Raw genomic sequence first — 26,650 nt, forward strand, 5'->3', positions numbered from 1 at the left:
AACACAAATATATTTTTTTTAAATTTTTAATATTGTTTTTCTTTTTAAAGCCAAATACTTTATATGTTTTTAAGGATAATATATTTAATTTATTTGTTTTAAATACTAATAATTAATCATTAATTCGGCGTTGTAACGTTTTTTTTCCATAAGTAAAAATTTTTACATGAGACCTAGTCACACAAGTAGATGATGCGTATTAGAATAGTGGGGTATCCCCAGGTGGAGTTTTCGATTGATAAAATAAAATAAACAGTAGGTACATACTAAATATTTAGTCCAACCTCATCAGATAATTATAACACGGTAATGTTATAAACCTTTAAAGCTCGTAAAAAATATTGAATACATAAAAAATAATCTATAAAGCGTGTTTATTATTCTTTGTTTAATTTTGTTTTTCTATTATAAGGTACGAGTACCTGGATACATAATTTTCATTATCGAAAATTGAAATACTTAAGAAGTGTGCCAAAAAATAATTATCATTTAAGTGGATAACTTTGAATACATCTTTGTTTACGACAAGACATAAATTATATTGCATTATTTGAAGGTCATGGTTTATAATCTATATCATTTTTTAACACGGGAAGTTACATCCACAATAGTTTAAAAATATATATCTATATAATATATAAACTGTATTTAATTAAGTATTTAAATATTTTAAAACATAGGACTCCGTATAATTTCAGTACATTTACACACATGCAAGATAGATAATGTAAAAATGTATTTTTGAGTAAAATAATTTGCAATTTTATGTTTCAGTTATCTCGCGAATTTACGCTATCTAATTTCTTGACATACAGTTAAGGTCGTGTTTAGGATTATTTTAAATTGTCCGTAGGTACTTATACTATAATAACATTAAAATATACAAATAAATATGTGTCTTTATTTTCTTTTTGGCGAGACCCTTATCTGAGCACCATACCTATAATAGTTTGGCATAATCAAGCAAAACTATATATCAGATTGAAAACTTATTTTGTTAGAAACAATTTTCTGGGTTTAAGTGCAATATTGAAATAACCAACGAAACGTTTTGAATTATCACAAATATAATACTATGCTTGTGCGCTATTGTATTTTGAAATAACGTGGCATAATAGTATATCTAATATATAACCATTATATTTATAAACGAAATTTCCAAAAATATATAAATTACGTCGATTCATAAAATATTATTTTATATTTATTCAAAATATATATTACTCTTGCTTATTATGTCTGACAAGTGACAAACTCATACAATTTAGCCGATGTATATGTTTATGTATTATATGTAAGTAATATATGTTTATCAATAATATCACACGATTGCAGAAATAGGTATACCACCTCTGATATTTTATTTGAACGTCAATCAAAACTCAGTCGTACGTAAACGATATTATACATTTATATTATACTTTTAATAATAATAATAATTATTATAATAATAAAATACTGCATGGTACCGCAAACTAGAATATTAGAATAGATAATTTGGATAATAAATACGCTATTTATGGTGACTACAAATTGGTCACTTATCTCACTCAAAATATTGTCAAAAATTAAAATTGTTTCGTATTATTAAAAATATACTTTTTACATTGTGTGAGAATTATATTTATATTCATATTATTAAATTTTTATTTTTCATAAAATGTCAATAAACTATAGACAATTATAATTTATTATTAAAAATTGGTCAATAAAATATTATTGTATACAAATAAAACGTTGAGTTATGTGTGAATTCTGCAGTGTAAGCCTAATTGTACAATACATTTAAAAAAAATTAATTAAAAGTATAACTAATAGTAGCCAGTTGAAAAAAAAAAAATAAATTTATACTTTACATCATTATACTACGTTATAATGTGGGTGGTTTATTGGTGTAATATTATAAAATCTATAAGCTTATTAATCATGAAACCAACTCAAAAAAAAAAAAGAAAAGAAAAGTTTTTAAAAATATGAATATTTTATCAATCAATTACTGATATTACGTATAAGGCCATATAGGTATTTACATTAAAATAATTAAATATATTGGATAAAAATTATTAATTCTCATATTCACTGTTTATCTAACGTATTTACCGTAAACTATAGTTTTATAATTTTTAATGGACTTTTAAAATAATTTATAATTTTAATACCATCTTAATCTATCTCTATAAGTTTAATTTTTTATATTTGATAATACAACCCCGAGTAAAACGAAATAATGCCAAACAAACTTCAAACAAAATGTGTCTATTAAATATTATTATATCCAGTGCGCATATTATAATTCCGGTTTTTACATCAAGTACTGTATACTATGTTTATATATTTTGACTTAGTGTTAATTCCGTCGGATGCATTCATCGATACAGTGTAGTCACGTCTTTTGCGTTATGAATACATATTTGTGAATCTCGTTAGTTTAAATACCTTTCCGTTGCAAGATCTTCAATGTGCAAATAGTATGTATTATTTAATAATCTGATGTCATTCGTAAGTCATGACAAAACTTTTTACTCATACATCCTGATATTTTATATCAGTATCGTTTCGTTCACAAAAATATTATTTTTGTTTAGGTTTTATAATAATATTGAGTTCTTTAAAACATTTAAGTCAAGTATCTATTGCGGTATCATAATATAATGTATTATATTATATTATATTAATCATTGTACCTACTATACAGTAATCGTTCGAGGAAGATGTATATGGACAGGACTGATAATAAACACGAGATGTTATCGAAACACATGATTATAATAAAATTATTCGAAGGGAAACATGTTGGTGTAAATGCTTACAAACACATACATGATATCTGCATCTAAAATAGACGAACGCCAAAGTACCATAATATTAGGAAACATATAAAATTACATAAAATGCTGTATCATAAATATCGTCAACAATTATTATTATTACCGCAAATAAAGCGCGGTAACGAAACCGAACAAAAAGAAGGCAATAAGTACTTATGTACTACTGCTGTGATGATCGAGTTTTCGGATACCTACTGTATTAACGTACTACGTACGTATGTGGCTGAAGAAGATCTTACGCGAAACAAGGTAGCCAATAAAAAATATATTTAATAATTTACATTTAATACGGTACGGCGTTTATTCTGGTTTGCGGCAAACGCGAAATAACCGCAGAACTCGCTGCGATAACGAACTCTGAGTGTTTAATGCAAAGGTACCGATATCATAGAAGTCGCTCAGTGAATGGATAAGTGTAAAGTTTAGAGTGCGGAAACAGGCTTAACATCGTAGCAACTCAACCGTTAAGTTGAACTCGTGATATATACTAAATTATAGTGTAAAATACAAATGACGGATGGCCAGATGTGAATAAATCGCTTAGGTCTTATGTATAATGTATAATGTACATATATATATATATACATATACGGTCATGGTCACGAACTTCAATTAATTTTCTCAGTTTAAGTACAATCGCAGTTATGCAGTGGGTATTTGCGGTTTTGCGTAAACCGCGCTGGAAAAGCTTACTTTTAGTATTTTGACGCTATGATGACGTGCGGTAGATATCAATAGTATACACTTACTACGTCAATTATAATATTATGGTTGTTTCCGGATAGTGTGTATTCCTTTTGTGTGACACGCATATCATCAAATTATTTCAGTTGCATTTCAGACTTATTCCGGACTCTCACAGGTGTAGGTGTTTTAGCATACGAGTATTACAGAGCGTGGAAGCGGATGTGATAAATCATGTTCTCCAAAGGCATGCGACATGCCAACGGGGGGACGTATTATACGTATTTTAATAGCATGTACGAATACACTTTGGGCGGATGAATCGTGCGTGGCAGAAACTTAATGCGGCTGTACACGACTTTGTTGGCAGGTAAACGGCGAAATGAGGAAAGTGCACAAAGGTGGAAAATAAACAGGTGACACGTACGTCACCAGGTGGCACGCAAGAAACGAGCTGCCACAGACGGATGACGTTAGCCGGGCACAACTAACGCCGCGGTTCGAAATTGATGTGATGCAGCGTAGCCGCCATGCATTTATCCCCGAAAACAATTATAATTCTAGTTTATACAATTTTAAACATTCAGTGCATTTAGACTCAATACTTTCAATAATTATACATCAATTAAACAGCAGCACTCTGTGACATTAGTTTGTGGTGATATATTTTGAAATTTATCTAGAAAAAATAACTTGACTTCTTCGTGTGTATTATATAATAATTTTTTGGTGGATTAATTATTTCGATCCATACAAAATATTCTAATAATAAAAAAAAAATGCATTATTTTTTGTATAGATAATATAATATTATATTAAATTGTATTATGAGTTGCATACTTCAGTGATGTCAATCTAATATGTGAATCGTGTTCAAAATGCTAAAACAATATAACCTAAGTCCTAATCAAAAGCGGATACAAGAATGGTGAGGTATAAGGTTCAAATGTTTCTTTGTGAAAACACTGTTTAAAAGACACCTGCAACTTTCGTGATCATATTTTATATGTAAATGGTTATTAATCAGGATATATAGTTTTCATTTATAAGACTTGAACCGTGCATATTATGATTTATGTCGAGACCCATTTTTCAATTTCTATATCATGTTCTAATGATTTAATTTCTCTAATATATTTAAATGTTACATCAAATACCACACGCTACAACAGCTACCTGATTAATATATTATTAATAATAGTTTTTGTAACCGTTTAAAAACCCGGCTAAGTTCTAAACATGTATCACGATGGCTCACACATCAGTGATTGTAATGTTGAATTACGTTTTGAAATAAACAAAATATTTTGACACACAAATACATAACATACAATAATTTCGTAAATAGAAAGTCGGAGTGAAGTGAATTTATTTTTATGTAGTTAGTGTCTGGTTAAGTTGTTTTTAATTAGTAAAATAAATACTGGAGCTGGGTAGAGCAAAGCCCTGACGGATTTATGCACGTTAGGTGTATATATATATTATGTAATATATAATTTTGGCGTTCTTAAGATTATTTCATCTCTAGAAGTTGTAGAAGATACTTGCGACACAAAAACACATAGCAAGCACACACACACACATATATATATATATACGTTATACAATATGGTGAGGTCTTAAACGACCCAAGAATTTATTAAAAATACTGTATGTGTGTCTGCAGACGTTGGGTTTTTACAATTCACATTGCGGTCAAGTAATAGTTGTAGTAATCGGCCGTATAGTATAGTGTTAATTAATTTCATTATTTTCTTTGGGCATAAAAACCTATCACGTGCCAATGAAGAAACTAGACTATATTATTATATTATTGTCATGTATTATTGACACGTGATTGTGCAAACTATTAAATACTAATATGATTTAATGGAACTGTACGAAATTTACTAGAAAATCATACATTGGAACCAATAATATATTGTATAGCTATTAGTACAGTGCGTATTCTGTAAAAATGTATCGCTAATTATTATTGGCATAAAAATTATTATACGTTTCAATATTTTTAAATTTCACCGAAAAAATAAGTGCCTGCTATACTTCTTAAATTTAAGTTGGATTTTAATTATTGCTGAAATAAGCGTTTCACTTAGAAACTTGTATATGATTTATAACAAAGTGCATATATGACTAATACAGTATTATTTCTACCAATATTAATATAAATACCAATCTTCTTCTTTATCAGATCAACGGTCAATTTAGGACCTGCGTTGTCATTAGTAAGGCTCTCAATTTTTCTCTGTCCAGGGTCCAATTTGTTGCGCTCCCACCTACCAGTCTGATATCATTTTCCACTGTGTCTTTCCATCTGATTTTTGGTCTTCCAAGTGGACGTTGTATATTTACCTAGTTACGACATTATTTTACATCTCCATCAGTTCTCCATACATTCACACTCACCCTAAAGGTTTACATCTTATGTATGTAAGTTTATTGAGTTTTTCATATAGGTAATATGGTTTTATAATATTGTGTATTTTTATGCATTATTGTATACCGATCCATGTATACGTATTTATCAAGATTTTCCATTTCCATACAGCAATTTTGTTGTTATTTTCTTTTGCCGTGAACCAAGTCTTACATGCATAGGTCACTATTGGTCTAAGATAGTTTGTTGTACAACGTGATTTTTGATTTTATTGATAATAATTGATTTCAATCTTAATAAATTGTCTATGCTAAAGTAATATTTATTTTCATATTTTGCTATTCTTTCTTTTATTTCCCTATGCATGTTGTTATTGCTGTTTATATTATTAGTACCTAAATATTTTAAATCATCCACTTGTTTAAAACTCAAACTTCCCACTTTCAGGTTTGACTGTTGTGCATTTTTTCTAAATAATGCCGTAAATTTAGACTTTTTTTTGCTAATAAATAATCCCATGATTTTGTCGGCTTAAATAGTTTAGAAAGTGAGTGGACAACTTTCCTCGTGTATTACCTAAAGGAATATGTAATATATGATGACATCATCAGCATAGGTTAAAACAGTTTCTTCAACAATTAATTCCATTCTGCGGTCTCTATGAAATTCTCTTATAATTTTTTATAGTCAGTCTAATATTGACAGAGATTTTAATTATTGACTAGAAGAAATATGCTGTTTGTCCATATACATACACAGCTTTGCACAATATTGCTGTAATCTGTATATTATTATAAAACATTAAAATCATAATTGATTCGTATTGTTATTATGAACATCGCGTCGATCAATGAAGTTAATTTAATTTTGGTTAATTTAATTGAATATTTTATATATTATTAACGATACACATTTATAATACAGTTTTAAAAAAATAGCAAAATACGCGGAAAATTAGATCGTGCGCTGTATTTCAATTTACGGCTCATCTAAAAAAAAGCCATATTACAGTGAATATTTTAATTTATTCCAAATAATTTTTTTTTCAAATTGCATTGTAATTGAATTGAGTGACGGTCGAAGAGCATTTTTACACCATGACTATCAAATGAACTGACTCTAAAAAATAATAACAACGATAATGACGACGATGATGATGATAATAATAATAATAAAAAAAAAATACTGGGGATGTTATTCGTCTTTATGGTATTGGTGTGTTTTGAGTTACACAATAACTCGTTTTTTTGGTCTCTAAATATTTTCAAACATATTTATATAACTAATTGAATTATATTTTGTCAAAAACATTCAGTATATTATTATGGTATTAAATATTTATAAAATATATGGTTGTACTGTAATTTTGATCAATATAGACATATTGAAATGTTGTATACCGTTTAGTAGTAAAATAGTTTATTTGTTTCAAATATGTATACTATCTTAGATTTTTAGAAAAACGAAGAATACCTAAATTTATATTACACGTATTCCTTTGTATGTTTTCTTTTTATCTAAAGATACATTTTATAGAAGAAAAATACGCTTTAATTTTCAACTATATCAATTTTTCTAATGAGAAAGTGAACCTAGGTGGTGCATTAAGGGGTAGAAAATAAAATTCCCATTAAGTTTCCTTATCATCGAAAAAAATATGAAGAACGGGAATTATTACACTAAACCAGCTTTCAAAAAAATGTATTTTCTTATTTATTTTTTTGTATTTTATAAACCATAGATACTTGTTTTGAAATTTCATATAATTTTCTAAATATTTTGACTTTTTTTAAGCATAATAATTTAACATTAAAAATTTTTTTTTAGTTTTTTTTTTTTAAAGATTTCGATAAAATAAAAGTTTACTAAAAAATTCAAAAAATATATAAAAACAATGTTTTTAAATTAAATAAAGAATAATAATTTTAGATGCTTTTTATTGTAATCAAAAAATATCTTTTGTCAGGATTTTAAATGTTATAATATTATACATATATATTATAATATATATATACACATAATACAATTTAAAATGTGTATCTATTTATTTTGTCATCGTAGCTTAACATTGATTTTATTATATGCATGATATTTTGTAAATTTTGGCAGATTATACAATATGTGGACAAAAATAGTATATCAAGTTCGAATTGATCCAGTCAAAATATTATTGATGGCCCGCGTGGCCTAGGAAGTTGGGCACTCAACGATTTTTGTCACGTATTGGAACTTTTCCTTTAGGGATTGGTGAAAAAAAATACTACAAATATTTTAATTTTTACGCCCTTTATGCAAAATATTATTTTCTTAATGGGTTTATCAGAATTTAATGAAAATATATTACTTCTTTACGTCTTTATTATTCAAACCCTTAATTTTTTTTATTCTATGAATACGTAAAGTGAATACATCGGAATAAGGCTCTTAGAGTTTCCTTTCGATTTATTTGTAGAAGGGGTTAGGTAAATATCTAGACATATATATTTATACTAAATTTTAATATTTATAACGCTGGTTTATAAAATATTATATATTGTTATATTATTAACCCCTAGTAAAAACATACGTAGATAAAATAAATGTGTGAAAATTGTACATAGAATATGTGCACATTGTAAAAATGCATAAAGGTTTATTATTTAAAATGATATTAATTTTACTGTTAATTGTTTTTATAACAATATATTATTAAATTAGACGCATTCATACGGGTGAACTTTATAATAAGATACTCAAATTTATTTTTACTATAGAAACGTAATTCAATAATTGGTTGGTTTACAAAGATGTAAAGATGTATGTGATATTATGTATTAATATATTATTATTTACGTTTATTTGATCAATATAATATTATAATATGTTGTGTGATTCGGTTATAGTCACACAATAATTATCATTGTGTATAATACTGTTGTTTTATATAATTTCATACAATTAAATTTATAAGAGATTAGGTTTGTTGCATAATAATATTAATATAATTAGATAGAGTATTTGAAAGAGAATTAAAAAAATATTTTACAATATAATCGATATTCAAACATAATAATACGAGTATGATACGTCTTATTTGTTTTGAAAAAGTTTGTTTTTATTCATTTTCAGTACACAATATAATATAACAATAAAGTCGCATGTTTTTCATGTAATTAAATTTTTTTATAAATTCTATTTGTTTCTGGTGTACTCGAAATCGTTTAATCAATTACATTCCGATGTTATGTGTGTTTTATAGTGATTTAATGACTGTTCGCTTTTTAAGGAATAATCTGGTATAACCATGACAAGTGATGGGAGGACAGTGTAATAAAATACGTCTCTTACTTTTGAATGTACACTTGTATGTTCTTGGAACATAGATATTTATGTAAAACTATAAACGGTTTAATATATAGAGTATCTTATAACAATAACACAGATGTTATTTAATGTTAACTTGTATTATTTTGTAAAAGTAAATATTAAAAATAAATTTAAATTTACTCATTGAATAAATTAAAATATGTTCATTTTTCAAATTCTCTCAACAAATCTCAATTATCTACCTCTTAGTATGTCATTTATTTTATGGATTTACTATATTATAATATGTTCAAATTTATATTATATACCTATCAGTCTGTGAAAATGAAGTAAATATACTTTTCTCTTTTGCATTGTGTTTTCTCGAAAACTATTCGAGTACATGACTAGTGAGTTGATATCCCTACAGAGAGAATAATATTATTAAATCGAACATTATACTACAGTGTCCAGAAAAATACAATATTTTAAATCGAAATACGCTGTATATGTGTATTGTGAATTATAGTATATTACGATTTCCACGAATTATTTCTCCGGACTCGCATTTAGCGTTTATTAATGAAATCGAGATGTATTGTGGTAAATCGATTGGTCTGTATTTTTCACTGAAAAGACAAACGTAGTCGTTGGGAGAACAGTATAAAACATAGACATGGAATTACTTCGGAATAAGTCATCATCAATCTCGCGCGTTTCTCGTCGACAAAATGTCCGGAACAGACAAATTGGTAGGTATAACGCGCGCGCGTCGAGAAATTTTTTTTCCATATAAAACGGAATAGAATGTATGTCAATAAAAACGAAAAAGTCACGGTGTAAAAGAAGACCGCAAACCTCGTAGTAATAATATAATGAAGATGGCGGTGAACTTGCAAATAGCACACACAATATTCAATGTACCGGCAAGTGCAATGATTCTATAGTACTGCCGCGTAGTTTGCCTCATAGCCCTCGTTCATCTATCGAGACGATACAGTCAATATTGTTGCTAGCAAACATGGGCCAGCATTATGGAATAGGGTTTTTGTAATAATAACGACTGCAGGCAAACAACATATTCGTCTTATATTTTTGCACTTGATCGTCAATTTTATATATACGTATTTTCCACTCGACGAATTTTTCTTATTCTTTTTTTTTTTTTTTTTTGCCGGACGAACACAAAAAGAATAAGCTCACTCCCTGTTCACTTTGCCACCATAGACGGAAATTAAAGGGTGTGTGAAAAATATGAAAAAGTTACCAATACAATTTCTGTGCAACCACTCGCCCGAGTGGGTCGACACAACGGCACAATGCAGCCGATTTACGGCCAAATGTACAAAAATATAATAATAATAATAATAATATAATAGTACTGAAACATTTATTTTCCCTCTCTTGCTCAATGTCTCTTGAATATACACATATGCATACGTACACACGCGCAAAGGTACATATTGCTAGAAAATGAACGTTTGTTTTATAAATTAAAATCTAGCCTGGGTTAAGTCAACAGTTCCGGTGAATATATACGTAAACGTATAAAATTGCAAACGGGATGAAACGTATTTGTTTTTAATTTATTTCTATTATTTTACCTACGCTAATACAACAGGACAGCAGCCGGTATTCGAAGTTGGTACCTACCTATATTGCAGATAAGAAGTACAACTAAATAAATGTTTACTTTATTGACCATTAAGAGAGATCGTCTAACCCGTGTTTTTTAATATAATTTAAATTAGATAGTTTTAATGAAATTCTAAGAATAATTTAAATTTTAAGTTTAAAATAAATATGAATACCGATTCAAAATAGGTAACTTAAGATAACTTACATGAGTTCATATCATACTCCCACTGTTGGTTATTGCATGCTAATAAAAAAATACGACTTTTTCCACAAAAAGTATATATATATATATATATATATCTTTTTGATGTTTCATTTTTTAAATTTCTATAATATTATCTTCATTTTTTTTTCAGAGAATTATATTATATTAAAAAATGGTTTTCCTCTAATTATATTGGTTATCTTCGGAGTTTGAATAATTTTTGGAGCAGTCACCCGTTAATTATTATGTTGTTCGCGTATCACCTATTATAGACTTTAGCGACTGATGTCAATATCATGGAACATGTGTTATACAAAATAAGACCCTAACTATAAATCGGAATCAGGATTTCTTACGGGACAAGAAGTCGAATATATAATATAATTACGAACAACTCTTAAAAAACTTTCCGAAAAACGATACGAAAAATTTTACGACAAAATAAAATAAAAAAAAAAAACGTCAATATAATTATAAATAATATAGGTATCCCAAAAAAATGTATTTTTAATATAACCTAGTGAATTTTATATTCTTGAGCGAAATTTATCGCCGAGGCTTTTAATGGAACGACGACGGCAGTAATGTAAGGTAAATGGTAATAAAGTGTACTAATATGTATATTAATTTGTATATCGTATTGTTCAATCGTAATAATATAGTTACGTACATACAATCATACACGAAACCGTAGTCTTAGGATATAACGTCTTTGATGAGTAAAATCAGTTATTTACGCGATGTTTCAGTTTGAAACTTTTAGAGGCAAAGTTTATCTGTTGGAATTTTTGTCGCTTTCGTTATATATTCAACGTTGTTGTACAGTCGTATAATATTAGCGTACACGGAGCATTTTAGAGTAAATATATTCGTGGAAACGGCCTTTTCCTTGTTTCTTTAACACGTTAGAAACATTAATTACATTGGTAAGGTGTTCTGTCTGGGCGGTAACCCGACGTGAAAATAACGTTTTGCACACGATATTATTATATAAGCTATTATTGTAGTGTTACGGCCAGAACAGAATACCTGCAACGTAACAAACATTATATGTTGTAAACCATGTTCTAATAATAATAGGTTGGTACGCTGCACTGTTGAACGATGAATAGCGTATAGTTTTAGCGCCGAAAACTAAATTCAATGTTTCAATGTATATATATATATATGTACTTTTAGCAGCACTATAATAGTAAGAGTGGATTAAAAATCATTTCACATAACGCACGGAAACCGTTGTTATAATGTAATTTTGTATTGGTAAAACAAGAATATTTTATTTAGAATTTTGTTCGATTTGACCAGCTCATAAGTATTCATTAATATTAATTATTGAATGATATTATGATATGCGACATACTATTCGCGGATTAGTATAACGATAAATCTATTAAAGTATAATATACATATATTATAGGTATATCCTTTTACACGTCGTGTAAAAATACAGAAATATTGTTTAATATATTTTATAAATGATGTTATTTTTAAAACACAAATAAACGATTCATTCCATACATATAATAATTAATAATATGTATTCTTTATTGAAATTGTAAGTATCAAAGGAACCATATTGTTTTTAGAATGTGACGGTGGGCGGAATTCACTATTTTTAAGTAAAATATTTTAAAGCAAAAAATAAAAACTAAAATATAAAATGATGACACTCTAATCCTCGGAGAGTAAATATTTTTAAACTGCAAAATAAATTCCAACTTTTTTGGTAAGCCTTTTAAAAAGTATAAGCACAAAAACGTATTCAACCCAAGTAACCTTAAGACCGTATATAAATTCAAAATTATTGATGAATAAATATCCATTATTGTTTACGCATTATGTTAGTCAAACGTAATATTATAGTAATAATAAGGTTAAATCGACTATATTAAAACATAGGTATACGTATATAAGTATAGAATATATTGCATTGGCAATATTTTTTTTTTTTAATTTTTAAACGCTATATGATGTTATTACTTATATAACAAAGACACGCGAGATAGAAATAAATTGAAAAACAAAGCAGTATCAATTATGAGTATACAACACCGTCGAAAACACTAATCATATTATATATGAAATTTTTAACAAACTATTTATTTTAATCTCGTGTAGAGTTTATTAGATTTGCTTTAATGACATGTTTATATATTTTATGAAAACTTTTCTCGTGTATTATGGATTTATTTTAATAAAATCAAATTAACTGTCGTGTTATATTGATCTATGGACACATATTACACATATGAGTACATATCGGTTTTCTTTATATCTTCTCTAAAAATAAAACTCAATATGTAACAACTTCTAGTTTCTACGAATCATAAGTATATTAAAATTATATCACTCAGCTAATGGATATGGTATTCAGTTAAATGTGTAAATATAAATCGTTTTAATATATTTATTTTTTAGAAACACGTTGGTTTTTCGATTTTAAGAAATATGTATTAGTTTTTATTAGGTTTTTTATGTTTGCAAAACAAACCAAAATATTTCATAGTATGAACATTGGATATAAAATAGTCGTTAAACAGTTTTGGGTATTAAAATCACTTCATCGCACTGTGTTTTTATTGTACCAGTTCAGGATATTAATTTACTTGTTATAAAGGCACTAGCTCCAGTGATCGATGTTATACACAATTGTAAGTACTATCAAAAAAATTTTACATTATATGTGAAATAAGAAATTATGATTGCATATATATATTTATTTAAATAGCATTATATTATATCCTCATAGTCTGCCTATATGACATTTTTTTTAACATTATTAATTATAAGTTACCTAAGATCCATTTTAAATGTATGTCATAAACTATTAATATACTTTTAACTTTCATGACTACAAGCTTAAAAAATAAACTATTTCCTAAACCAATTTTAAAATCGTAAAACAAAATTAATTGGTTTATCTATTTACGGTGATTTATCATTTACTGAGATAAAAGTAAATTACATTTATCTTACAGTTCATATCCTTATTTCAATAACTTACTAATAAAGTGATAATAATATCAATTCGATATATTTTTATAACTAAAAATAATTGCTCTATAAATCATTTTTAAATCTATCGTATTTAAAACTAAAAACATTATCATAATATTATTATTGCCCTTAAGTTGTTTAATATAATAAAATAAATACAATATACAATGTCATAATAAATCATAAATTAATGATCATGTGATACAATATTCCTTCGTCTCATTCTTGCAAATAAGTCAAATACGAAATTTTAAAATATTTAATTACCTTAACTAGTATGGTTAATGGGATCATATTTCTAGATATTTTTAATAATAGTTTCGAAAATTAATATGCAAAATTGTTAAATAGTATTCATTAATCATAAATCATAGTTGGCGTAGGTATATTATTAATATATAAAATAATGTAGGGTAGACTTTAAAATATAATTTTTGTTTTATATAAAATTCCGAAAAGGTGTATGAATAACAAGTAATGTGCTCTGTATTCTCCTAATCTAACGCAATTAATCATCATTTACATTGTATAATATTATTATGTGTTTGTTCATTAAAGAAGACATTGTGACGCGTAATGGTTCTTAGCGGTTAGACAATTTAACACTGCTAATATCTTAAATAACATTGAGTAACGTAAAAATGTGTACAGATTCTCTAGGCTCACGAGTTTAAAAATAAAGCAATTAAAATAATTAGTACGATTATAATACTTACAAAAATAAATTAGGACGTGCCAAACACAAAGAGCAAACATTTTCGTATCTCTTAACTCTGGAGTGCCATTACTCAGAATCCATTATGGGTTAATTAATTATCTATAGCACTAAAACGTTTTATTAATGAAACGATAAACAAAGGCATAACAAGTTTAATTTTCAAACTTGGTAGTTATTGATGTTAAAATATTTTACACTGATCGTACACTATTTAGTATTTGTTTTGAAATACTGTTTTTGGCATTTAATGCGGTAGAAAGTACAATTGAATCATCAAAGTAGATTTAATATTATATTCGATTGTAGTAAAATGATTATAAATTAGGTTATTATAGGTACCTACACACTACATTGAATAGTATTTTGTGTAGGAAATACACTTTAACGTATACGTTGATTTATTCTATTGTATAATACGCTTAACAGCGTTTGTGCACACCGAACCTAACACTGGAACGTATTAAAAGAATTACTGTTTTATACCCTCATCATCTCAGTAAGATCTTTAAACTCAACCCTTGTTACAAGTGGATGCATGTCCAGTACCCTACTTGGAAACATCATTCGATGTTGTTTTTATTTGGTAATTTCAAATTCTAATTCAGAGTATTGTAGATTGTGATTCAGTACTCATTAATATTAGTCTTATTGATAACTAATTTTCGAAGCTATGTAATAAATATAGTACTTGTATTTATCATTCTTTGTACAAAAATGCGAATATGTGTACGTTTATTCACTTTTCTATTTTAGTATGAATTTTTTCACCAAAAAATTAGTTCCCAGATTTACGCATAGCATGTTTCAGCAAACAACGAAAAAAATCCAAAATTTATTTTTTTGAAAAGCAATTCTTAGCAATATTTTTTGGATATGTGGCACTGTGCAAATTTAATAAAACAGAAAGTTTATAAAACGTAAAAAAAAAAATATTGCATATAATAATTTATTAATATAAATTTATTTTTACTAGAATATTATTTAATAATATGAAGTACTTTAAATAAATATGCTCTGATTTAATACAATAAGTTTCAGGATACACATAGCATATTTTAATGCACTAGAAAAACCTAATACTTGTATAATGGAACTGCGTGGTTTAAAATACTACCGCCGTTACTGTGTTGTGTGCACACCTATGTCGGTCATGCGTGAATATACATTTGATATTTGACGCGGAAGGAAATGATTGAAAATGCAATTTGTAGTCAAAGACAATTTCGTTTTTTATTATTATTATTATTATTATATGAATCTATATAGGTACGATTTGATTCCGTAAAAAATAAAAAGAGCATTTTATTCGTTGCACGGTCTGTTGAACTTTTATGGTGTTCTCTTCGGCTTCTACGAAGCTTTTTGATGGCAACCCAAACAATATATTTTAATTGTATAATTATTATTTATTTGGCTTTATTTATTTTATAAATTGGTTCATTGGTTGCATTGAGATTAAAATGAATAAATAAAGTGTGAATTGTAACTTAAGTAGGCGTTTTTGAATAATTTCAAATGAATTGAAGTCGTAATTCCAATGGAAACATGATGCTGATAAACTATTCATAAATATTTATGATACATTTGACAGATTTTATATTGCAAAAGGTGAAACTCATATAACGAATATACCTATCTAATATCTAAATATCCCAACTAACAATTTCGAACTGACATATGTGTATATTTCAGCGAAATAGCGAGTACTTGATTTGAAAAAGTTTGATTCGGAGGGATACACATGAACATAGCAAACAGCATAATATTTTAATAATACATTTTTATTGGACCCCGGAGCGAGGATCGGCGGTGGCCGACCACCGTGTATATAATTTGTTGGTGCACGGGTTTCGGGGACTTAATAAATTTCACGTGCCCGAGGGTCATGCATATTTGCTTAAGGTATTTCCAAGTCGTTAATTCCGAGATGGTGACGACAACTAAAACTATACGGTTTAATTCAAACGTGCGTGTGTGTATATGCGTAAAATATAATGTCACTTCACCACGGCTAATGAATATTAATGAGCTATTTAATTTTTGGAAGTTTTTCCGAAAATATCTACAGAGCTAAGCACTATAAAACTATAGTACGTAGTTAAATATATCTATTCACCTGTCGAGTACATATTTATTATAAGCTATAGGTCGCGATTTCATGCATACTGGTGATGAAATTCGTAAGAAAAGGAACAGTGATAAAAACATGAGAATTACAAAGAGCCGTATGGGCTCTTTTATCCTTCAAACCACCATCTACATTTGTGACAAAAAATAAGTTTAAGAAAGTAGTATACTATGTTGAAACTTATAATAAAAACGAAATTAATGGTATTAAAAATAATATAAAACAAATAAAAATAATATTTTTTTCATTATGTGGTAAAATTTCAAATAGTTTATAATCTTCTTTCACGTCGTTTGGTTACATTTTAAATTTTAAAATAAAGCAGTCAAAACATTTATCGACGATTTACTCGTTATAGTTGTTTAGGAATAAACGATATAAATAAAATAAAATCACATACTTATTTAACGTTCTCCTTAAAATATTATACAATTTATGATGGTTATTGATTATTATTATTATTATACTTGTGTACAATCTTCGATGTTTATGTGTGCTATATTATTAGTTTTATTTAATATTATAGGATATACTGTTTTCATAATAATCATAATTCATAAAATAGTGCTAGTATAATATAGGTAAGAAGAAAACGAAATCCTTAAATGTGTGCTGTTTAAGTTCCGACTGGGAGTGCTAAAATATACTATCAAACACCTTCCCTTGTTGCACCAGTGAAGTCGCGACGGCTAAGCCGATAATCTCGTCGGTTGAAAACGTGCGTGAAGAAAAAAAAATCAATACGCACCATGTTTACAAGACGACGAAAATTACGTGAATAATAAACGCGGCAAAAACGACTTTTTTTTATGTTTATGGATTCCAAAGGGAGCACGAGAAAGAAGGCATTTTATCTATAGCTGGATAGGTTATAGGTGTTACGATGATTTTTCAATTAAGTGCGTATTTTTTTCTATTCAATACGTGTGTGCGATACGCCCTACGCGGCGGTTTTGACAATGTGATTGGACAGAAGTGACACAATATACACATATAAGTATGTATATGAATTGATAAATGAATGAAATATCATCTCGATATGTATAACGGTCTGGAATATTATATAATATAAAACGGGTTAAATAAGGCGTACATTAAAGACTAAATTCAAGTGTATATATTTTCATACGTGGTATCTGCACCGTGCAAAAATACGTTACCCGACGGAAACGCCAACTCGCGAATCGTCTGGTGCGGTCCGGGTAGGTGCCGTATGATTGTGACTTCTCAGAGAGGTCTCTTATCGCAGTCGCAGTCGCATCGGTATAGGTACGGAGTCTGCATCGGTTTCCGTGAACTGACAGTAGTAGAGAAAATATTGGTGTCGGAATATGGATAGGGCATGGCTATATTAAACAATATATAAACAGTCATGTGTCCGAACGGAGAAGAGAGAAATTATTTTTATCACTGCCTGTATATATCGTTCCGGTAGAGGGTTTTACTTAACACTGTAATCTATTTACGCTTAAATCTCTATAACGTCAAAATCTATCACTCTTCTTCCGGTATGATAAGCTCAAACGGTCAATCCTTTCCTTTAATGTCGATGGCCAACAGACGGCGGTACATTGTCGTCTGTACGACTACAACCCGGAATCGTGTCCGTACCACGAACGTTTTAAGCGATTAGATAATATCAATAATTATTATTACATATCATGAGAGTATTATATATTTTTCATACGGATATTTATCGTAACATATATAATATTTGAATTGGATATTTTGTTTTTTTTTTTATGTGCTTCATACTTTTCGAATAGGATTAAAGTATTAAACACGTTTATAAATATCTCCGTATCAACCCTCTCGTACATTCAAACCGTATTAATAATATATAGATTACAACGCATGACATTAGCGCTTTTTAAATGAAATTTCGATTCAGTGACTACAACCGTTCGTCTGGGTAATAATATATCATCTATGTGCAATCAACCATATGTATTGCATGTAATGCGAAAAACGATCATGTGGTGCAGTCTTAAGCTATTGGAAAAAATTCTGAAAATTACATATCCATTTGTAAAGCACGTATTGGTGTCCGATTTTCTCTAAATTACAGGAGACGTTGTACAAAATACAATTTGAAAAAAAAAAGCCACATCATTGTAAAGACAAAATAAATTCTGAACGAAGAGGCGAATATAAAATAAGTTATTTCCTCTCTGTTTATAACCGATTGGTGTTTGACACCGAAACATAATTACATTTTAAATTGAATTCTCCACTGAGAGCTGAAACAGTATGAGCGTAACCGTACCTCGTCACTCTGGACCAAATAATAATAATAACAATATACGCGTACAAGGAGTATAAGTGCACTGTTCGAAATACGCTTTCTTCCACACAATGTAGTATTATAAATAATCTGAAAAATTGTTTATATCAGATGTGACATTTTTTTCGTCGGTTGCGTAAATTGAATGAAATATATAATTTATTACACTCGATAACCGATCCCACTGGTTTTTGCGTTAGACGTTTTTGAATATCCGGTAAAAATAATAATATCCACAATGCATCACCGCTTGATACTATAATCGACATACCTGTTTATATTATCGTGGTTATCTTAATCTTAATAAGTTTGTAAAAATATGTGTAGTACGACGTAATTGATGTTTTTTGTTTTTTGTATATTATTAATAGATTTATATAATTAATACAAATTTAAATATTACACGTATTATAACATACAACTATTTTAAATCTTGATTTGATTAAATTATTCGTTAGCCTTTTGTTTTTTTCTAGTTTATCGTTTACAATTATATGTTTTGTTGTGCACATTTTTGTATATTTTGTTTCGTACAAATTCCTGCGTTATGTTGAATTACCCAACTGAGTGTTAGTTAAATAACTTCATAAAATAATATATTAATATGTGTTTGTGTTACTGTGAATGCTGACAGTCACCGATTAATGTCGTCGTACACCAATGTCATTGGTGAATGTTGGCATGTTGATTGAATTTATGCTGTTAGCAAACATTCACTATAATAATGTCCACGTTTATATAAAGATATCGGTGAATGTAGGTAATGCTGATATTATTTAATTTGATTTAGGAATAACGAGGGACAATTATAATACAGTGTCTTATATTATCTAGTACATATGCAGTATAAAGTATTGTAAATAAGTTGATAATTTCGATAAAATGTTTTATTACCTTACCCAACTACTGTTATCGTATCCGGATAACCTCAATGTTATGCTGCATTGCTATCATTTAGTATGATATTGTAATTCAACGTAGTTATATATTTTATTCTTTGTGATTTTTTTTTTAGATTAAAAACATGCACTAAGTATTTTATAATACATTCAATGATTTAGTATCTAAAAATAGACATGATAATTTTTTTTTTCTATCGGCTGAAAAATATAAATTTGTACTACCTAATTGAAGAGAAAATTGCAAAAGATAAATTTTATAAACATAGGTTATACACCAGAAACCAGTTTTCAGTGTGTAAAAAAAAATAATATCAATCATTGATGTACAAAGGGATAAACGAGTTGATTTAATTAAACATATTATGTTGTTTCTGTTTTATAATTTAAGATATTATATTCAACTATAAAACTACTCGTTTAGTAATATTATGTACTAAAACCGTATTATGTATGTCAAAATTGACCAAAATCCTTATGTCAGCATCCACTAGTAAATGTCTATACTATTTTAATTTTTCAACATTCACTAATGTAATATTAAATGTATTTAGACATTCACGGTTAAATATAGACAATGTATATGACGTCGTATTGACCAATGAATTTGGATATAAGCCTGTGGTTTAGTCATGGCAGACGGAAGTACAATAATGAATAAATTACCGCAAGTCAATGCATTACGTGTTCATAGTGTTAGGAAATTTCATGGAATAGTAAAGCATATTATGAGGAATTAATTAATTATATATTATTTTAATATTTATAATATAGTTAGAATGATTTATAAAACAATAATAAATAATATTATATGTATATTATAGTATACCTAGTACTCTAATATTATTTTTTGAATTTATCATAGTCATAAGTTTATCTACCTATTTCAATGTCTGAACTCTGTTCTTTTTCGTTTAGCAAGTTAACACTATAGTCACGAGCATTGACTTCATATTAAATTTCTGTTAGAAGTTTTAGCTTATTATCACTTTCGTCAGCAAATTCTTCTATGAGTTTTTCAAAATAATCTTGCTGTGCAATGAGTGGATTCACATAGTTATTAAATATTATAATATCAATGATTAAAGCTACAACTTATGAACGGTTATTTATTAATTAATAAATAATTATCATCAATATATTTTACATTAAAAATAATTCAATGCTTCACGTTTTTATTAAATACTTCACTACAGCGGCAAAAATCAGACTTAAAACATTATTTGTTCATAATTTAAGTTAACGGAGTCTTGATACAACCAAACCATCATCATGTCGCTCACTTATACTTATTCTATTTTTCTCATACACACATACACTTGTCTAACTAAATTTTAATTGGAAAAGTATGTTTGAAATCCGATAAAATAACACTATGTACGGATGCTATTTAAAAGTTAATAGCCAATATAGAGCCAATTTCATAATAAATATTATAATATGTAAATGTTAAGATATTGTAACGAAAAAATTAATATCTAACTTTTTGCAATGTTACAATAATTATAAAAACAATATACTTATATAGGATTTGTCTTATTCAAACGAATAATATAAAATTAAATCAAATCAAATCATTCTCAAATAAAATTAAAGTAAATATTATATTGTTGAAAAAAAAATCATTTACTATAATTATGTGCTTAATGTGCTTAATAATTAATATGAAAATTAGATATATATAATTTTGAACTGTAAAAATAAATAACAAACTTATATGCAAATTATACATACCTAATTACCTACTACAGCAAAGCTGTTTTTATCGTGATAGTTTTATTTGCATAAACAAAAAAATATAATTAAATAATTTTATGCAAGTAATTATATAGATATAAAAAATACAATTTACCATTTTATTTAATATTACAGATAAAAATAAAAGTAAAACCGATTTTACTACATTACAACAGCCGTATTATTATTGTTAAGTGCCGACTTAACTTTAAAGTTGCCTATAATATTATGTAAACATTATCCAAATCATTTACTCAAAACCGTCATATCTTATTGTTATTAATAACAGTAAAATAGCTATTCTTTTTCAAACAATGTTAGTGAATATATTTGTTTTTGTTGATTATAACGTCATATTAAAATTAAGCAGCTTATATAGTGAAGTTTCTTCCCACATCAAATTGTAATGTAATAAATATATTGCAATAAATTACGTACGATATGAATACACACTTCCTTTAAAATATACGAAATAATTGTCTTCAATACTATTTTTTTTTCTCGAAATGTTGTCAAAACTTCCTCAACTTAGTCATTAATAACCATTAATGTTTTTCCATCACAAATATACAATGCTAATGGATAATACTTACAGCAAATCCTAGAAATATTTTGTTCAGTTTTTAGCACACTGCACACAAGCTTTTGGTTTATTAGTGTGCTCGACCGTAATAACGGAAATGAGGTTTGTTTATTTTAGCAGAACATTATGAATATTAACTCAAGTTGAAGAACACTAGAGAAAAAACCAATAATGTTGCTCTGCTGTATTGTAGGTCAATAGGCGACGAGTGTACCTCTTTACTGAGTAAATCACTGTAATGGATGTGTTAGTTTGAATTTGTTCAATTATAGTTCAAACAATTTTTCAAAAATTGTTGTATGCAAAAACGATTCTGAACGTAGAGATCGTACTCCACGTTTAATTCCTAAGCACATTTTATTATACGTTTATATATTGCTATTATCTAGTCATTTACTTTTTTATTAGTTATATGGTAGGTCAAACTAATATTTTTTGAAGCAAATCGCATGTATTATTATTTCAATATTTAATATAATATTATTATTTTATGCACCTTATATATTATTAGTTGGTATAAAATTATAAATCAATATCGAAATTCTTAAGTACAATGTGAGTACGTTCACATGGAATAAATTAGGTTTGAAATTTGTCTAAATATTTTGATAATATTATTATATTATTTATTTTATATTGTATACAGAAAAAGGTAGAAAAAATTATAGTAGAATTTTTGTAGTGCATACGATTAATATTTTTTGAAAAACAACAAAGTAGGAAAATTCGATTGTGGACAAATCGTTATTATATATTTGAATATCTAATCTATTCATCGGCATTTTAATTAAAAACCCACACGCATGTTGCAACGGAAATCACACCAGTTTATTCATTTAAATATATTAATATATTATGAAATAAACAAAAACATGATTCCAGATTACCGTGCGTATTTTATTAAGTTGATAATAATTATAATTGGTATCGCGTCCATTACAGTATTATTATTTAAAACTTGTGTGTATAGGAATATATTATCACAAATTTCCTTGGCCCGGAAATTTGTAGATACGTTTAGCCCGGGACTTAGTATCCGTGGTAAGTTACTCGCAAGATTTGGCCTACATGATTATAAGATTATTTAAAATAAAAATAAATCTTAAATCCATAAAACTAACCGATTGTATATCAATATATAATAATAATGATTAACTGTTTAATACATGTGAAATAATTTTCATATAAAACGCATACCTACGATAATATAGGAACATTCGGTTATCTAATAAAAATGGTTTTATTACCATATAAATTAGAATAAAATCGTTTGCGATATATGTTATTATAATATTATTATCATTATTATTGTTATTATAATATACTGTATAGAATAATCAAGTAATATAATGATGTCAAAGTTAAACTATTACATAACATTATAGACACATAGCTCAGGTAATAATATGTTTTAAAAATCGATAAAATGTATGACATTTTAGTCGCTAAATTATATTTACGTTTTTGAAGACGCTTACTATTAAAATACATATTATAGTATAGCATAATACAATAATAATATGATATACGATATGCGTTATAGCATTTATTTATAATACATTCATGTTTAACGATTAAACACACTATATCTCGTTTGTTTAGTTACGTGTTTGCTTATGGTTTTTTTGTGTCAATTTTCCACCTTAACGCTTCTACATTAAAAAATAAAAATAAATAATAATATATGTTTCTGTTTGTTTGTGCAGGGGGTGGAACAGCGTCATGCCAATGGATACTAAACAACAGATAAAACCTTTCTGCGCTGGGATCCTTTATTTTTGGTAATTAAAATCTTACGAAATTATTTTTTAACACGTTATACTTTAATAGTGAGTTGTATGTAAATATATTATGTTGGCATGCGTTTAATCATGCCGTTGATGCGATGCATATACTTTAATGACGGTAAAATAATTTATATAATTAAGAACTATTAAATGTATCCCAATAATATTTATAAAATTATTACAAAATCGTAATATCACATTTTTTAAATATATATTTCAACTGCACAAATCTAAACTCTATTTCTGGTACTATATAGCTTTTGTGATTTAATATTATACATACACGAAAAGTCGGATAGTTGTTAGAATGTTTTTTAACCTATGCGTTGAGATTATGTGGTGTTTGTAAATTAATTACGCAACTATATTGGCAATAATATATAAAAAAAAATTAACATTATTTTTTTTTTGGGGGGGGGGGGACAGTCGTATACCCAAAAAACAGTAAATTTGTGGGTCGCCATTACAATAAAGTCGGAAAACACTGAGTTAGCTGGTTTCGTCCGTTTATCGCATCTTCATAACTTTAGGATTAAATTAATTCACAATAAGGCTAAATTAGTGTATTCAGACACAAATCATTTTTGATCTTTCCACGGGACAGAAAATAAAAGATACTTAGAATCTAAAATCTTCAAGACTTTATGGCGAAATGTTCCTATACAACCAATGTTACACAGCTAGTATAGACATTTATTACATTATTATTTCAGGCATAGGTATATTTCGTATCTTAATATTATTGACTGAAAATAACATAGTTATATTCTATTGCAGTCGTTATAATCTGACGACGGTTTTTTTTTTTTTTACGTAATATAACGATATATAGTACGCCATTAAACATAATAATGGGTATTCAAAAGAAGAAACAAAATCTCTCAAACGAAAAATATCAAATAAAATGTTATAATAAAGATACAATCGATCCAAAAACCGTTGACAAAATAGACTGGTATGGTTACCTGAAATTACGATGTAATTGTATATATAATCTTTTTATTGTATATAACAATCATTTGTCGGCAGCCAATCAGTCACATGGTATAAATATAAGTTTGGATCGATTAGAAATGAGCGTATGTAGTGCTTATACATAATATAAAAATAAATTATGTATAATAATATGTAAAGTATACTCATACGTTCATCAAAATATTTCTGAAATAATATCCGCGATCGAAATGTCTCCTCGGTAGAAATATCTGTGAACAATAATATTTTATGAAATCTTAAAATTAATTACACACGCGTTAAACGCATGAACGTAGGTACCTATATTTAATTCGTTTTGTTTTATATGCTAGTCGTCTGTTTGGAACATATTGTTATCCCGATAAATTTCTACACAAACAATGATTCATTTTAAAATTAATTAAATACAACCTAGCTGTTTTTATGTGCGGTCGTAACTATAAAATGTTGTATATACGGTGTTTCAGCGAAAGATTAATATTTAATGAGAGGTGGAGAGGATGCGAAAGGATTTTGATGTTAACTACTCAAATTTACTTGCAAGGCATCGTGTATAATTTTATTCGTACCCGTAAATTCAAATAAAATATAAATTAAGTATAATATCATACCTGGCTGATGACCTGGTAGAAAAAAAAACATAATTAAAGATGGGATATAATTGCAATTGCATCACAGTTACATAGTTGTAATTTACCGCAAAAACATTAAATTATTTCGAATTCCGTCTACCTATCACTTAAAATCAGTCAATCGGTAAATTATAATAATAAGCTCCGTAATGAATACAGAACTACTAAAAGATGACACTCGCGTATAGTATGGTATGTCTCCAAATAAAAAAATGAATACTGAAATGTTACTTCACATCAGAATAATTATCATAATATAATAATTTGCATGCGTGATACGTTATATATATGTTTCATTAACCATCACTAACTTTTCATAGAATATTCACAAGTTTCATACATTTCTTTGATGACGATAGACTTGAAAATATATTTCAAAGGTATGCTGTCCGTCGAGATAAAATTAACGAATACGTGCGATTCATATCATAACAACAACAAAACTAGCCCAGCCCAAGGTAAATCACAATGCACCGTTTTAGCCTATTATTTACTTAAATACTACATGAGTGGAATATTAATACTAATTTGGTGTGTTGAAATTTCCAATAAAAAAGTAGTTTAATTGCGTATGGTATTTTTGAAGTCAGGTACAGACTCAAGTAATTACCATAAACGAGCATGAAAAGTCACGTTTTAGACTTAAAATACAGAGGCTTAAACCGTTTGCAAATATTATTCGGACCCATTTGAAATTATTTCAAATGTCGCAAATTATGATAATTAAACATAATGCATTTGACATTTTCAACGGGCGTATCGTAACTATTTGTACAATATAATTCGATTCCGTTAACACAAAATAATATCCAGTGCAAATTTATGTAAATTATTGTTGTTATATTTGATTGGTTTGAAAATTACACAGTTTTTTCAATCGTACAAGTCTAATA

At 27.5% G+C, this 26,650-nt stretch overlaps 1 protein-coding gene across 2 annotated transcripts in view; it reads left to right on the top strand.

Annotated features, from left to right (window-relative positions):
- Nucleotides 1–26,650, top strand: part of LOC113555607 (potassium voltage-gated channel protein Shaw-like) — a 185,168-nt gene that overhangs the window by 44,055 nt on the left and 114,463 nt on the right. For both annotated transcript variants that reach the window (XM_026960063.2, XM_026960064.2), the window contains exon 3: nt 24,070–24,144. The gene's annotated coding sequence lies outside the window, so the exon portion shown is untranslated. The remainder of the gene's footprint in view (nt 1–24,069; nt 24,145–26,650) is intronic.

Source organism: Rhopalosiphum maidis, chromosome 4 (assembly GCF_003676215.2).
Source record: "Rhopalosiphum maidis isolate BTI-1 chromosome 4, ASM367621v3, whole genome shotgun sequence".
In the NCBI taxonomy this organism is placed as follows: domain Eukaryota; kingdom Metazoa; phylum Arthropoda; class Insecta; order Hemiptera; family Aphididae; genus Rhopalosiphum; species Rhopalosiphum maidis.